Source organism: Rhinatrema bivittatum, chromosome 14 (assembly GCF_901001135.1).
Source record: "Rhinatrema bivittatum chromosome 14, aRhiBiv1.1, whole genome shotgun sequence".
NCBI classification, from domain to species: Eukaryota; Metazoa; Chordata; class Amphibia; order Gymnophiona; family Rhinatrematidae; genus Rhinatrema; species Rhinatrema bivittatum.
The window spans coordinates 52425831-52443013 of record NC_042628.1 but is presented as its reverse complement, the minus strand read 5'-3'; the positions used below and the strand labels follow the sequence as shown (position 1 = coordinate 52443013).

The following is a 17183-nucleotide window of genomic DNA, read 5'->3' as shown; positions in this document are numbered from 1 at the left end:
CACACACACACTGGATCTCTTCTTCGGGGAGTTGTTTTTTTTTTATCACCTATGTTTTAATAAAAATGAGTTTGCAAAAAAAAAAAACAAACAACACACACGCGCGCGAGTTAGCCATGAAAAAACTCTGGCAGGGCTGAACAGTAGGAATAATGCTTATTTGGAATACACAACCATTGTTCTGTTTCATCCCAGCCCCCACTGTGCCTGCACGCTCCCAGTTACACATCCCATCCCAGTCCAGCCCCCAGCCTGCCAGCACACTGCTTCCTTCCCTGTCTCCGTCCAGCCTCCAGCCTGTTACACACACATACACATAGACGCATTTCCCCTTCCCATCTATCGTAGCCCAGCCGCCAGTGTGCCTGCACACTCCCAGTTACACCCCCATGCTGACACACGCCCTCCCCTGTGCAGCTCGGCTCAGGCCCCAGCCTGCCTGTACACTCTCTTAGGCTCCAGTTTCTTCAGTCCCAGGCTGCGGGCACTGAGCCACCCCTTGAAATGCAGGCCAAGAGGGGAGGGCTTATGGCTTTTCACACCATCCAGTGGGGCAGAGGGGCTTCCAAAAGAGGGGGAGGGGTGGAATCCAAAGGAAAGAGGAGGGGGCAACAGGAGAGTGTCCTTCCCATTGTTATGTTACCTGCTGCTCAGAACAAATTATTATTGGAGCACTGGGGAGGGAAGGGACGTTATGCTTACAGTTCCCATGCTTTAAGCCATTATTAGCGAGAAAGAGAAAAGCAGCCAATATACATTTACCTGAGAAAGGGTGTAACTGGTAGACCTCCTCTCCAGTACCAGCCTTTTCCCCCATCAACTCACTTTCCTAGCGATATTAAGTCAGAGGAACCAAAAAGATTAATAAAATAACATAAAATAAAATGTGCCGGCCAGTTGGGTTAGAAAAACGGATGCTCAGTTTTACCATTTTCCATTTTCCATTTACCTAACCCATGGCTGTCAGCGGGTTTGGAAATCCAACGCTCGTAAAATTGAGAGTCTGTTTTCTGAACCCGCTGACAGCCACCTCTGCTGGGTTTCTGCCGCTAAGGAGGCGCTAGGGATGCGCTATTGTCCGTAGCGCGGACCTTAATTTAAATACAGGGTCACGCGTGCCCAGGAGAGGTGGCTGGGCGTGTGTTGGGAGCAGGAGGCACTAGGCGAGCTAGGCCTGGTCCTAGGGCGCAGACCATTAGGGTACGAGCGGCGGCAGCAAAGAGGAGTGGGGATTCGAATCTACAGTCTTCTTTGCTGCCGCAGCTCGCGAGAAGTAGGAGTCGGGGCTGCGACTGGGGGGGGGGGGGGGCGCAAGGGGAAGGTGCCTAGAACACCTAATCCCCTTGCACCGGCCCTGGTTGTGAGAGCGGCTGCTCAACACTCGGCGCCCGTTTTCCCGCGCTCCTTACAGTATCGGCCTGATTGTGATCCTATCAATTCATGTAATCTGTCTGTGCTTATCACCTAGAGTAAACCATAAGCTCTTTGGGGAAGGAACGATGCAAACAAGTGAAGGATTCTCATACAGCACTGTAAGTAACCAAGGCACTAGTCTGAATTGCTGAAATGGAAATCCAAAAGGTTCTTTAAGTTTTCATCGACATAAATATTATTAAATTCCATTGTGTGGGGAGGGGCACTAAATGGTATGAAAGAGAGAGGAGAGCAAAGTTTAATACAATAATAAGGCAGAGTTGCTGCACACTTATTTGGAGAGAAGGCTGGAGCTTTGGAAGGATGAGGAAAATGCTTTACCCCACCCTCAGGTGATGTGCCGCAGGCAGCTGCTGCTCACACCTCATGGAGGTAGAGAAGTGCCTGGCTGAGCTTGTGGATTCAGTGCAGCACAAGCCTTCATGCTGTCAGTGAGGTGCAAATTACTGCAAGGAGAATAAGGCAGATGCCCTGGGGTCAGAGAGGGATTGTGAAAGAGAACCCCTCCCCCCCTCATCACATCTACACACTACCTCTCTCTCTCTCTCTCTCTGCCCCAGCCTGAAATAAATTGCAAGCCTTTCTCATCCCCAGATGCTGCTTTCCTGCACGGTAATGTGCTGGGACTCTGGGTCTCTGTCCCTGGCACTTTTGTATGGGGGATGATACAACACAATCTAATCTCGCCTGGAGCCTGGAAAATGCAAGCAGGTAGGAGGATGAAGTGGGCTTCTTTCCCCCTCCGTGTAGTGGGGGTAGAGCTAGCACACCTGGGATCTCTCTATAAGTGAGGACAGTACATGGTTCCTAGCTCTGTTCCTTCCAATACTCCTCTACCTTTGTCACTAACACAATCCATAACCAAACTGGTTCAGTTCCACAGGGTTAAATCTCATGGGCAAATAGCAAATAATGACCATCAGACTCATCTAGACTGTCCATTTACTCTTCATATATCCCAGTCATACATTCACTTCTTTGCAATTAAAAAAACTTCCCCTCCATTGAAAAAGGTTCCTGTGCATTATTAACACATTTCAGTTATTTAACTGTCTCTCCATATCCTCCCTTTATCGCCTCTCCTCCAGGCCATACAGATTTAGGCCCATAAGTGTCATCGCAGAGGACTTGTGGTGATCCTCTGTGCTATTTTGGAGGCAGTTCTGAGAAGGACTACCAAAAGCTGTATTGGGAAAGACATAGGGATCTATATATGTATACCTTAGAGGAGAGGAGAGACAGGGAAGATAAGACAGAGTCATGCAAATGCCAGAGAGATATTAATGTACAAGAAGAAAAGCTTTTTCAATAGAAAGTTACATTCTAGAACAAAGGGGAAAAGTCAAGAACAATGTCAGAAAATATATATATTATTTTTTTTACAGAAAGGGTGATGGATGCGTGGAACACTCTCCAGGAACAGGCAGTGGAGGTTCAGTACCAAACTTGTAGAAGGCCTGGAATAAGCACAGAGGATCCTCAGTTGCAAAGAGTGAAGAAATAGCAGTCTGTGGTTAAGGGTTTAAAGGCTTCCGCTTGAATGATTCAACAGCTAGTTTTGGGATTGCCAAAATGCATGGCAAAATGGGTAACATGAAACATTAGAAGTCTTAGTGGAAACGCAGGCAATCACTCACACAGTCGGGACTGTCTGCGGTGCTGATGTAGAGCCGACTGGAAGCTGGCTCTGTCTGGCAGGCTGCAAGTATTCTCATTAAAGAGAGGTCCTAGTGGAAACACAGACCCGCGCATAGCTGGCTCTGTCTGGCAGGCTGCAAGTATTCTCATTAAAGAGAGGTCCTAGTGGAAACACAGGCCCACACAGAGCTGGCTCTATCTGGTAGGCTGTACAGGGGACATAAGGGGATGGATGCTTGGGCAATGGCCACACAACTACTGCTAGCAGGGCCGGATTTAAGATTTTGGCACGTGCCATGGCAGCAACACTCCCTTTAAGCTGAGCTGGCACATGGCCCTAAAGAGAGCAGGAGCAGGCTCCACTTTGGTGCCTTCACAATTTGCACCCCAGGCAGTTGCTTAGTCCTAAATCTGGACCTGATTGCTAGCCATTTAGATTATTACAGAGCCTTGTTGTTGGTCATATTGGGAAAGCTGGGGGTTAGAGGGAACTATATATATATATATATATATATATTGGCCTAGCAGCTTCCTCCTTTGTACTTCCAGCTCCATCAGAACCAGAGCTGGAATCTGATGCCAGGAGCCTTCATTCACAGTAACCCAGGATTTTCTCCCCCTCTTATATATCCTGCCCCTACCCTCATGCATACACACACATACATGTACAGTCTGGTCATTGCAATGATGGTCCTGGGCTGGAGGCCATGCACTAAGGCTCCTTCTGGAACCCTGCAATTATAGGCCCTGCAGCAATGACCAATACAACCCCGAGGGGCTGTGAATGCTGCCTTCACAACATTGGATCCAACTTGGGGCTTAAACCAGAAACCTTCTGCATGGCATGCACAGCGCCTACCACCTGAGCCACTGGACCAGCTCTAAGTGGGGATCTTGTATGCTCTTCTACCCAAGATGGTGCAGTATGAAGAAAAAAAGACAAAAAAATAAACAGTCCTGGATAAGAGGAAATCTTGCAGGCCGTGGCTGGCAGCTGGGTTATATCCATAACAGTGTGGACAGAATAACTGAGCAGACTGGATGGACTTTTTCTGCAGTTATCTACCATATTTGTTTCTTAAATTCTGATGTCATGTTTGCCTCCACCACCTCACCTGCTCTTCCACCAAGCTTTCTGGGAAGAATTTGTTCCTTATGTAGCTTCTTAGTCTGCCCTCTTGGAACCCCATATCCTGAACTTCCTTTCTGCTGAAAAGACCACTAGATAGGATCAGCCTAAGATCTCGCTCCTGTTTGGGGCACATCAGTACCTCATCCAGTCAAGCACTGGTCTTTTTGATTTCCATGCCCCAAGTGCTTAATTCTGCACTTTGTTTTGCATTACATTTTAGTTGTGAAAAACTTGACCAAACTTCAAGCTTTCTCAGATCACACCTCATTTATTCCACAAAACTTTCCCAGCAGCCCCTCTGCATTATGAAAATATAGGTCATAACTGGATCCCCCCTTTGTAGCAGCTATAGCTGGGTAACAATCCTGAGAGTCCTAGCTGGAAGGGCCTGTGCTCTGGAAAGCTCATTGTCTTTGATAATTCCTTAATTTATAGGCAGGTGCCACTTTCACAAAAAAAAAAACAAACAAAAAAAAAACATCAACAAAAACTTTATTGAGAATTCGATCAGACCACGGTAGGCCACTACCAGACACATAGTGAATTCACTAATACATTTAAAGGACGTTAGACACATTCCTACTCCCATAGCAACCTAAAACTTAACTAGGAACTGGTCAAAACTGAGATGAAGGCATCAGTCCAGCAGCAAGAGGGGGGCTTTCCAGTCTTTTGCATAGAGTGTCACATGTATGATTTTTTACCCACCGGTGAGAAGTTGTACATGTGCATGCGATGAAAGAGCTCCTGGCTCTCAGAGAATGAGTCCGATCTCTGGAGGCTAGAGTGGCAGACCTGGAGGAGCTGAGGCAGACAGAGAGGTATATAGATGAGACCTTCAGGGACATAGTAGTCAAGTCCCAACTTCAGACTGGCAGCCCTGTGCTGCCTTGGAGGAAGAAGGTCTCATGATGGGAGAGCGCCAACCAGGTGCAGCAGGAAAGGATCCTGTAGCAAGGACCTCCTCTCCAGGTGATGCATTGTCCTTTCGCACTGAGGATATCTCCCCAAGGCCTACTGCCCAGGAGGGAAGGGTTAGGTCGGCCGTCATAGTTGGTGATTCGATTATTAGGAATGTAGATAGCTGGGTGGCTGGTGGGCGTGAGGATCGCCTGGTAACATGCCTACCTGGTGCGAAGGTGGCGGACCTCACGCGTCAGCTAGATAGGATTTTAGACAGTGCTGGGGAGGAGCCGGCTGTCGTGGTACATGTGGGCACCAACGACATAGGAAAATGTGGGAGGGAGGTTCTGGAAGCCAAATTTAGGCTCTTAGGTAGAAAGCTTAAATCCAGAATCTCCAGGGTAGCATTCTCTGAAATGCTCCCTGTTCCATGCGCAGGTCACCAGAGGCAGACAGAGCTCCGGAGTCTCAATGCGTGGATGAGACGATGGTGCAAGGAAGAGGGATTCAGTTTTGTTATGAACTGGGGAACCTTTTGGGGAAGGGGGAGTCTCTTCCGAAGGGATGGGCTCCACCTTAACCAGGGTGGAAGCAGACTGCTGGCGCTAACCTTTAAAAAGGAGATAGAGCAGCTTTTAAACTAGAACAAAAGGGAAAGCCGACAGTCGCTCAGCAGCACATGGTTCGGAGAGAGGTATCTTCAAAGGATACTAATGATGCATTAGAATTAGGGCATCCCGACAGTGAGGTTCCAATAATTAGAAAAATAGTCCAAGTGCCTGTAACTAAAAACTCACCTGAGCTAAAAAATTCTAACTTATCCCTATCAATTAAAAAGCAGAATGAAAATACAAACAAAAAACAAACTTTGAAATATTTGTATGCTAATGCCAGAAGTCTAAGAAGTAACATGGGAGAATTAGAATGTACAGCAGTGAATGATGACATAGACTTAATTGGCATCTCAGAGACATGGTGGAAAGAGGATAACCAATGGGACAGTACTATACCGGGGTACAAATTATATCGCAATGACAGAGAGCAGCACCCGGGAGGAGGTGTGACGCTTTATGTCCGGGATGTCTGCATGAGACTAAATACAAAATTGAATCTTTATGGGAAGAAATCCCTTGTGTGTCGGGAAAGACTATAGTGATAGGGGTATACTACTGTCCACCTGGTCAAGATGGTGAGACAGACAGTGAAATGCTAAGAGAAATTAGGGAAGCTAACCAAATTGGTAGTGCAGTAATAATGGGAGACTTCAATTACCCCAATATTGACTGGGTAAATGTATCATCGGTACACGCTAGAGAGATAACGTTCCTGGATGGATAAATGATAGCTTTATGGAGCAATTGGTTCAGGAACTGACGAGAGAGGGAGCAATTTTAGATCTAATTCTCAGTGGAGCACAGGACTTGGTGAGAGAGGTAACGGTGGTGGGGCCGCTTGGCAATAGTGATCATAATATGATCAAATTTGATTTAATGACTGGAAGAGGAACAGTGTGCAAATCCAAGGCTCTCGTGCTAAACTTTCAAAAGGGAAACTTTGATAAAATGAGAAAACTACAAAAGCAAAAAATGTCCAAGAGGCGTGGTCATTGTTAAAAAAATACCATTCTAGAAGCACAGTCTAGATGTATTCCACACATTAAGAAAGTTGGAAAGAAGGCAAAACGATTACAGGCATGGTTAAAAGGGGAGGTGAAAGAAGCTATTTTAGCCAAAAGATCTTCATTCAAAAATTGGAAGAAGGATCCAACAGAAGAAAATAGGATAAAGCATAAACGTTGGCAAGTTAAATGTAAGACATTGATAAGACAGGCTAAGAGAGAATTTGAAAAGAAGTTGGCTGTAGAGGCAAAAACTCACAGTAAAAACTTTTTAAAATATATCCGAAGCAGAAAGCCTGTGAGGGAGTCAGTTGGACCGTTAGATGATCGAGGGGTTAAAGGGGCGCTTAGAGAAGATAAGGCCATCGCAGAAAGATTAAATGATTTCTTTGCTTCAGTGTTTACTGAAGAGGATGTTGGGGAGGTACCCGTAGTGGAGAAGGTTTTCATGGGTAATGATTCAGATGGACTGAATCAAATCACAGTGAACCTAGAAGATGTGGTAGGCCTGATTGATAAACTGAAGAGTAGTAAATCACCTGGACCGGATGGTATACACCCCAGAGTTCTGAAGGAACTAAAAAATGAAATTTCAGATCTATTAGTAAAAATTTGTAACCTATCATTAAAATCATCCATTGTCCCTGAAGACTGGAGGATAGCAAATGTAACCCCAATATTTAAAAAGGGCTCCAGGGGCGATCCGGGAAACTACAGACTGGTTAGCCTGACTTCAGTGCCAGGAAAAATAGTGGAAATTGTTCTAAACATCAAAATCACAGAACATATAGAAAGACATAGTTTAATGGAACAAAGTCAGCATGGCTTTACCCAGGGCAAGTCTTGCCTCACAAATCTGCTTCACTTTTTTGAAGGAGTTAAGAAACATGTGAATAAAGGTGAACCGGTAGATGTAGTATACTTGGATTTTCAGAAGGCGTTTGACAAAGTTCCTCATGAGAGGCTTCTAGGAAAAGTAAAAAGTCATGGGATAGGTGGCGATGTCCTTTCGTGGATTGCAAACTGGCTAAAAAAACAGGAAACAGAGAGTAGGATTAAATGGACAATTTTCTCAGTGGAAGGGAGTGGACAGTGGAGTGCCTCAGGGATCTGTATTGGGACCCTTACTTTTCAATATATTTATAAATGATCTGGAAAGAAATGCGACGAGTGAGATAATCAAATTTGCAGATGACACAAAATTGTTCAGAGTAGTTAAATCACAAGCAGATTGTGATAAATTGCAGGAAGACCTTGTGAGACTGGAAAATTGGGCATCCAAATGGCAGATGAAATTTAATGTGGATAAGTGCAAGGTGATGCATATAGGGAAAAATTACCCATGCTATAATTACACAATGTTGGGTTCCATATTAGGTGCTACAACCCAAGAAAGAGATCTAGGCGTCATAGTGGATAACACATTGAAATCATCGGTTCAGTGTGCTGCGACAGTCAAAAAAGCAAACAGAATGTTGGGAATTATTAGAAAGGGAATGGTGAATAAAACGGAAAATGTCATAATGCCTCTGTATTGCTCCATGGTGAGACCGCACCTTGAATACTGTGTACAATTCTGGTCGCCGCATCTCAAAAAAGATATAATTGCGATGGAGAAGGTACAGAGAAGGGCTACCAAAATGATAAAAATGATAAGGGGAATGGAACAGCTCCCCTATGAGGAAAGACTAAAGAGGTTAGGACTTTTCAGCTTGGAGAAGAGATGGCTGAGGGGGGATATGATAGAGATGTTTAAAATTATGAGAGGTCTAGAACGGGTAGATGTGAATCGGTTATTTACTCTTTTGGATAGTAGAAAGACTAGGGGGCACTCCATGAAATTAGCAAGGGGCACATTTAAAACTAATTGGAGAAAGTTCTTTTTTACTCAACGCACAATTAAACTCTGGAATTTGTTGCCAGAGGATGTGGTTAGTGCAGTTAGTATAGCTGTGTTTAAAAAAGGATTGGATAAGTTCTTGGAAGAGAAGTCCATTACCTGCTATTAAGTTCACTTAGAGAATAGCCACTGCCATTAGCATTGGTAACATGGAATAGACTTAGTTTTTGGGTACTTGCCAGGTTCTTATGTCCTGGATTGGCCACTGTTGGAAACAGGATGCTGGGCTTGATGGACCCTTGGTCTGACCCAGTATGGCATTTTCTTATGTTCTTATTATATTAGTCCTGCAGAAGGAAGTGCAGCCTGCAAATAAATGTATAGGCTGTTATGTAGGAGAGACCTCCATATAAGTGCAGCATGAATGTCAGAAGAGTCAGGATGCATGTGGTGCTGTGAACAGAGACAGCAGAGGTCTCAGATAGGATACAGATTCTTGTTCAGGTCCTCACTTGGCATCACTAACAAGATACAGAAAAGCTTTCACCTTGTATCTTTAAGGATCCTTTTACAGCTCTCAGACCTGCTGCCTCACTCCCCTGTCCTGGCCACCACTGCACCTGTCGGGCAAAGAATGTGATTGCAGCCCCGTCCTCTCAGCACCTTAGCAAGCCATCAGCTACTCCCCACCCCAGCTCCCAGAAGTGGGCAGGCGGTTATGATGTATTCCCACCACATCTGCTGAGACTGTGTGCTCCCAGATGTGCTGACTGACTTGGAAGGTGGTGGGTGACATTGTGAAACTGAGGAATCACAGCCCCTGGAGGCATGGGTGAGGGGCTGGGGAGGCAGTAGACAGCAGATAAGATACTCAGTTAAGAAAAGGTGAACTTACTAAAACTAAACAGCTACAAAGAAACATTTAGCTAACTGACGCTGAGCCCGCAGAACACCTGATTCAGTCCAGCAAGCTGGTGCACCTCAGGCTCACCCCAGCAAGATACAGGCAAACCCAGGCAGCAGTGCCTCAGGCTCATCCCAGCAAGATATGAAGAATTCTAGGCTGCAATGCCTCAGATTCAGTCCAGCAAGTTTTCTGACCGTCTTCAGCGCTTGAGTCCTGCTGGTCCCCAGAAAACAGTTCTATTCTCTGCTCTCTCACATGTCTCATTAGGCGGGACTAGACAGTTGCCTAGGGCGGCGTCAGTGGACTGGGTGCCGGTGGGGTTTGCGAGGGTGCCATTTTTAAAAAGAAGGGTGACAGGAGAAGGAAGGAGAGAGTACTGTAAGAGGGAGACCATAAATCTATAAATCAGTCACTGCCAGAGGGACACATTAAATTCAGGGTGAGGGACAGTGTTCCATTGGTCTGCCCAGGGTGCTACAGACCCTTGCACCAGCCCTGGAGGCACCTCTCCTGTTGGGCTGTCAGCTCCACATCTCTGGCCTAGTGAGAGCATCCCTTGTTGGTACCAGGAACCAGTGCTGATTTTCTGCCAGGACACACCAGGTTGCTAACTGGGCTTGATGGACCCTTAGTCTGACCCAGTATGGCAATTCTTATAACCTTTTGGAACTGCAGCTGATTGCTTCCTTTTCCCCCTCTGCAGCTAGACTGGAAGGTGGAGGCCGCCACTGGCCCCCAACCCAGTATCTTTTGTTTTAAAGAAAATCATGACTCATTTTGTTTCTCTGCTCTCTCAGATCTGGGGTCTCATCCTATTCCTCACTGTCCTTTGTGTCCTTGCTATGACCATCCCCTGTTGGCAAAGCCTAGAGGAGCCAAGCTCGGCTGGTGCCATATGCAGTCTGTGGATCTTATAAATAGGAACCTTTATAAATAATGTAGAATTATCTGCTCTGTGGGGACGTCTGTGGCCAGTGCCCTACATTAGACTTTTCAAGGCTACACCTTCTGTAGGCTACTATTAGCTGCAATCTGCTGGGAGGGAGAGGCTTTCATTGGTCAAAAGCTGCTATTCTCTGATTGATGACTGAGTCATCCAATCAGCACATTTGGACTGTCAAAATTCCTTCATTCTGGTAAAAAAATGTAAAAGTAATGGGTCCATCTTTTTAGCACAGAATGAAAGAAACTATTAAAACTGCGCTCATCCTCCAAAGTGATTTTTTTTTAAATGTAAGGTTTAATCCTCCAGCTTTGGCCAGAGTCCAAATAGGTGGCAGGGAGCCCCATTTTATACACAATCTGAGCCAAAAGGCCAAGAAGAGACCATGGCCAAGTCCAAAAGCAAAGCACATTCAAGCAGCAGGGTCTGAATGTGCTAGCAGGAATTTTGTTATGGGTTTGACAGTTGCTGGATTTTGAATGTTAATATTACTACCCGTAACATAAGGCTTGGGGGTAACCTGCACGGAGTGGCAGTTTCTACCATAAGAAACTTGCTGGGCAGACTGGATAGACCATTTGATATTTTTCTGCCGTTATTACAATGTTACTGTGATTCAGATCTACACCTAGAATGAAGCCAAAAAGAAGCTGAAAAGTAAAGCCATTTGTGTTTTTATGGTTTCATCCAACGTGCACAATTCTTCTGATGGTCATCTACTCAGTTTGAGAATTATTTTTTTTTATTTATGTTCCAGGTGATTTTTTTTACCCTTTTTCCTGCAAAATGCACATGGACTGTTCCACCTAAGCGGGCAGAGAGATGAGATCTGAGAAGGGCAGAGCAGAGTCTGGTTGGCTGCAGAGGGCTTTGTTTCTGCTGGGCCATGCAATGCCGTGCATTAGGCCAAGGAGTCAAATCGGATCTGAACCAAAATAACCTTTACTTTTCCTTCAACTGGATCAGAGGCTGAACTATTGTTTGAAGGTTTCTGTTGAACCTGAACTGATCCACACAAAACAAACAAAACCAACCCAGTGTATAAGTTCAGAATAAGGGCTAAACTAAAATAATTGAGATGGTGCACTTACTGGCTCCAAAGCCAGAATCAAGCAGAATGAGCACATACAACTAATATCTGGGAGGAGTTATATTTTCGGTTTCACAGTCCAGAAAAAAATGATGATGAGAAGATGCTCCTGCTTGAGTGTTTCAGTTTTTATTGGTTGAGCCAGGAATTGTCTATGTTGATGGTGTAAAGCAGTGGACCTCAACCCTGTCCTGGGGGCCCACCAGCCAGTCGGGTTTTCAGGATATCCACAATGAATATGCAAATTTTCTCTCATGCATATTCATTGTGGATATCCTGAAAACCCGACTGGTAGGTGGGCCCACAGGACAGGGTTAGGGACCACTGGTGTAAAGCACCTTGATGATCTTGTGATCAGAAGCTGGTATATAAGATCTTTTAGATGAATACATAAAATAAGCATATCAAATGAATTATTAAGCACTCAGAATTGATGTTGTTTCTTACCTACTTCATAGTATTTATGGCTGTTATTGCTTGCAACTGATTTGGGCAGATTAGCTTGATCCGCCCCACTTTGCAAACGATCTTTATAATGTGCCTGGTACTTAAATGTTCTCACTGAACTTTTATTGGCCTGAACTGGACAACTTCAGATACAGCTGCACCCGAGTGGAATGGTTTGATGCCCGGAATATGCACATTCTGCCTCCAGACGTTAACACCAAGCCACACAGAGCAGCTTTTCTGAACAAGCAAACAATGATGGAAAACACCCCCCTTCCACCTTTTAAAGAAACATGGCAGGGGACGGTACTCTGAACTGTAAATGTACCCAGAGGTGCTTTATCACACACAAAAACTAGGTTTTACTTCCACATACGCCACACAAATATACACTTTTACATCTATATTCACTGTTTTACATAGACACGCAAATCCACTGTTCTATCCCAAAACTTGAAGAGCAGACCTTTGTGCAGTGGAAACTACAGCATCTTTTATGTTGGTTCAATAAAAGCTATAACAAACCACAGCAAAGAAGGAGCGTGAGAAACCGCACCTAGCAATATAAAGAAATGACTCCAAAAGGCGGGTCGCTGCTAGTATTTTGGGACATTTTCCTAAAAGATATCAGAGCCTACAAAGATTTCAGTGGCCTACAGGAGCAAATTCTGCTAGCTCTGAGATATTCTCTGGCCCTCAGCCACTTCACAGACATCTCCTCCTCACCCAGACAGTTTCTGCTTCCAAAACGTTGGCCACAAAACCGATTAAAGTAGCCCAGAAAGCAGGCATCCCCAGCACTTGTTTGTTGACCTTTACACCTCCATATCCAAGTGGACTAGCACAGCAGTCCTGCTGCTTGCTCCACTACTCGCAGAATTATTTCAAACATCAACTGCCACATCCTTCAAAAAGCTGAATTTGAGAAGCCGCCTGGAATGCCCAAGCCTGAGCTTTCGATCTGAAAGCGCAGGGCGCTGCAGGGACAGAGAGGGCAGCCTACTCTTGTTAATGTTACTACTAAGGCTTAATATACACCCTGTTTGCACAGAAATCCGTGTCATTCCGATGCCAACGCCAAGCTCTCCTCTCCCTCCCCTGGTGCCCAGCAGGAACTGGGCACTGCCAGCCCCAGGGTCCTCCCCACAGCAAGAATCACTTACACAGAGAGAGGGAGGAAGAAGCAGTCCCAGGCCCAGCACGCAGACAGAAGGGGGCGAGAGAGGGAGTCAGCCCAGGACAGGGCAGACAGCTTCAAAATCGCTTAGCCAGAACTTCTTAAAAGAAAAAAAAAAGGCCCTAAAACAAGAACAGAATAAAAGGAAAGCCAGCAGAGGAAGTGAGGAATGCTGCCAGGTCTCAGCCAAGGGAGGTTTTGGCTGGGATATTAATAGCTTGCTCTTGAGGAGGGATTGCTGGCCAGCCCCGGCTGTGGGGGGTTGTTTAGTTGCAGAGCTGGGTGTGGTAAATAAAGAGACAGAGGGAAAAAAAAATATGAGTGAGAGAACTGAGGAAATAAATTTAGAAGAAAATGTGAGCCTGCTGACACTTCCACATCCGTGAGGAGATGTACAGAAGGAAAAAAAGGGAGGGAGAGAAGAGGCGAGGCTCTAACCCAGACAAGCCAGGGGAAGGGGGGGGGGGGGGCAGGGCAGTGGTGAGGGCTGCAGAAAATAGAAGCAGAAGGAAAAGTTTGTTCCTGAGTCAGAAATTAGAAGCAGATGCTGTAAACGGTCTCATTGGAGTAGCAGGTACCTCCCTCCCGTCCTGATGTCTGTTCCCACCCCACCCTCCTCGGCTGGCACTCAGCCCTGGCACGGTGATGCCAAAAGGGCATCCATCCACACGCGTCTGATTTTAACAGACCCTTCTAAACTTGCTGAAATGTGACTGCAGCTGAAACTTCAACCATGGTCTCTTCAAAATCCAACTTGTCTGGCCAATCGTCAGTCATCTCCTTATCTATCTCTTGCGCCCTCTGTCTCTGATGGACTCCATGCTGAAGGGTACGCACACTGAAAGTTGGTGGGAGTGATGGGATTTGATATCAGGTCTCACAGTTCTGAGGGACTTGCGGATGAGCTTCGTACTGATCCAAATGTACTAACTCCCCCCCGCCCCCTTAAACAAAAAAATGGGAAAAAACTATTAGTACCCCTGGTCCAAGGTTCCAGTTGGTGGTAGATGGAGGACTGAGAAGTGGGCCTTCAGGTATCGTAGCTCTAAGCTCTAGCAGTCAACTTACACTGACAGTCCAACTCTCATTTGCCATGAAGACAAGATATACTAAGCATTTTACCTGTAGTTATCTCTGGGTCTTCCTTTTTTCCCTATTTCAGAGGAAAGTTGTTTGGAAAGCTCTAGTTTCCAGAGTCAATGTTTGGGATGACAGGAAGCTGTAAATTTGCATGTACAGCTTCCTGTCATTCTGGAGAAAACTGAATTCTTTGCTGGCTCTGACACCTCTTACTGGCCCCACCTAAGAATTATCCCGAGATTACCTGAGCTAGCTGGGTCACACGAGCCCCCTTCTTCCCGTGTGACCAGATGCTACAGAACTGCCATGTAACATAGTAAATGACGGCAGATAAACCCAAATGACAATCTAGCCTGTCCAGCAAGGTGTTTAAGATCTGTGCAGAACTGAACACAGTACTCTAAATGAGGCCTCACCAAGGGCCTGTACAGGGGCATTATCGCCTCCTTTTTCCTACTGTTTATGCCTCTCTCTATGCAGCCCAGCAACTCTCTGGCCTTAGCCACTGGCTTGTCATGTTGCCTCGCCACCTTATTTATTTATTTACATTCATGTCTTGCCTTTTCTATAACAACTCAAGGCAATTTACAAATACAGCAAATATAAAATACACATTTATAATTTACAAATACAGAAATACAGCAAACATACATGTAAAAATCTTATATGAAACACAATATTACACAATTGAAAATTACGAAAACTAACTCTCCCTTTACAATATAAAAATATCTCCAACATGTCTAATCAGATCATCAGACACTGTCACCCCGAGGTCTCTCATCCCCATTAAATACAGCTGCTTTGGATTACTGCATTTCTTTGCATTCTGTGCAAGCTGCCAGAACTTCAACCATTCCTCAAGCTTTGTTAGATTGCTTCTCATTCTCTCCTCTTTCAGGTGTGTCCATTCTATTGCAGATCTTAGTATCATGCTCAAAAAGACAAACTTTTCCTTCTACCTCTTCCATCATATTGCCCCCAAAAACACTGAACATCCTAGAGGCACTCCACTTAATCACTCTTCTCTCCTCAGTGCAGGTTCTAGTTACCACTGCTTGCTGTCGGTCTGCCAATTTGTAATCCATTCTACCAGTTTGGTATCTACTCCCAGGCTTTTCATTTTAGTCAGGAGCTTCCTAATCAGGGCTGTATTAAAAGCTTTGCTGAAATCCAATTAAACTACATCAAGTGCTTGTCCTTGATCTAATTCTGTGGTCACCCAATCAAAAACGCAATCAGATTCATTCGACATGACCTTCCTCTGGTAAAACCATGTTGCCTCATATCCTGCAACCCATCAGACTGTAGATAGTTCATAAATCTTTCCTTCAGCAGAGTCTCCATGCATTTTCCCACCACTGAGGTGAGCCTAACAAGCCTGTAGCTTCTAGCCTCCTCCCTGCTACTATTATTGTGAAGCGGGACCACAACTGCCATTCTCCAGTTTTGTGGCACTGCTCCTGTCTCTAGGGATCTTGAACAGGTCCTTCAGCGGACCCGCCAGCACCTCTCTGACCTTGCTTAGTATCCTGGAATGCATCTCATCTGACCCTATGGCCTTGTCCACTTTTCTTCGCTAGTTGCACCCAAACCCTCTCTTTTGTAAATGGAATGGTATCTACCCTACTCCCATCTGTGCCCAACCAGCAATGGTCCTCCTCCAAGGACTTCTTCGGTGAACCCCAAACTGAAATATTGGTTTAGTAATTCTGCTTGTTCTTTATCTTTCTGCTTTCCTTGTCTCGTTTCAGTCTTACAGATGCCTCCTCTTTTGGCTTTTGCTTTCCTGATTTGTTCCCTTATCTCTTTCAGCTTTGCCAGATATTCTTCCCTGTGTTCCTCTTTTTGAGTTCCTTTGTACGTTTTGAATTCTGATCTTTTTGCCTTGCCACCTCTTTGGAGAACCATATCGGTTTCCTTTTCCTCTTGCTTTTATTTACCTATGGGTAATTCTTGCCAGTATATTGATCAAATAAAAGGTCTCTCTGGAGTGACCTGCCAAAAAAGAAGAAACATCTGCATGTGATTTCTCCATTCCAAATTAGCTTCTCATGTTCAGCCTGCAGGTGTGGGTGTGATTTTTGAGACGGGCACTCTAGGGGAAGCCAGACCAGGTCTCTCTACACTCTTCACTTACCACATCAAATGGGATTCCTAGCAGTGTGATAAAAAGCCTTAACCTGACTCTCCACCAAAATGCAGCCTCTCAGCCATGCATTAAAACCCGTCTCTCCCCATGATCCTGGGGTCAGGAGGTCATGGCCACATGACTTACTGGTCACCTGATCTTTGCCGGGATTTTCCTGATGCAGTACCACACTAGAAAGGTGGGACTTAAAACACTGTCAAGAGATAAGCTTCACAGATGCAGGTGTGGAAAAGAAGTGTAAATGGTTAGAGATCGCATCGTAGCATGGCAAGAGAGCAGTCACAGTACCTACTTTGCAGCTTCTGCTTTCCACCATTCCCTACAACTCCCACCATAATGAGTACTCCTCCACATTCCCTACAGCTCTCCCCACACCCAGCACTCCTCCAGCTGCCCCCATAGTGTTATTATTTGTGATAGTTGTGGGTGGATCCTTGGGCCGGTGGCAGATGACCACGCCCATGGGGGAAGATCCCGAGAGGGGCCACCGGTCAGGCTCAGAGTTAGGAGACAGACACACACTAGTTCTTTTATTAAACAGTAAGTGAACCACCAGATGTGGCAGTAGTGAGCTGGAAGTGCCCGGCAGGGCTGTAGTCCCTCAGATGCTGGAACAGCGATCCCAGGATGGCAGAGCTGTAGAGAAACTGAAGATATAGTGAGTAAGCAGAATATGCAGAGTTCAGGAACAGATGGATGGTAACACTTACACAATAGTCTCTTGAGGCAGCCCAGAGGCTGGAATGAAGTAGGCCCTCGAGGAGCGAGTACCTGGTTCCAGGGAAAGCTCTGAGAGAGAGGTGGTAACTCACTGGTGTTGTA

General features: G+C 45.5%; 1 protein-coding gene across 1 annotated transcript in view; it reads right to left on the bottom strand.

Annotated features, from left to right (window-relative positions):
- ERF (ETS2 repressor factor) overlaps nt 1-13215 on the bottom strand; it is a 120470-nt gene extending 107255 nt beyond the window's left edge. The window contains exon 1 of the mRNA XM_029577175.1: nt 13116-13215. The gene's annotated coding sequence lies outside the window, so the exon portion shown is untranslated. The remainder of the gene's footprint in view (nt 1-13115) is intronic.
- Nucleotides 13216-17183: the final 3968 nt, after the last annotated feature.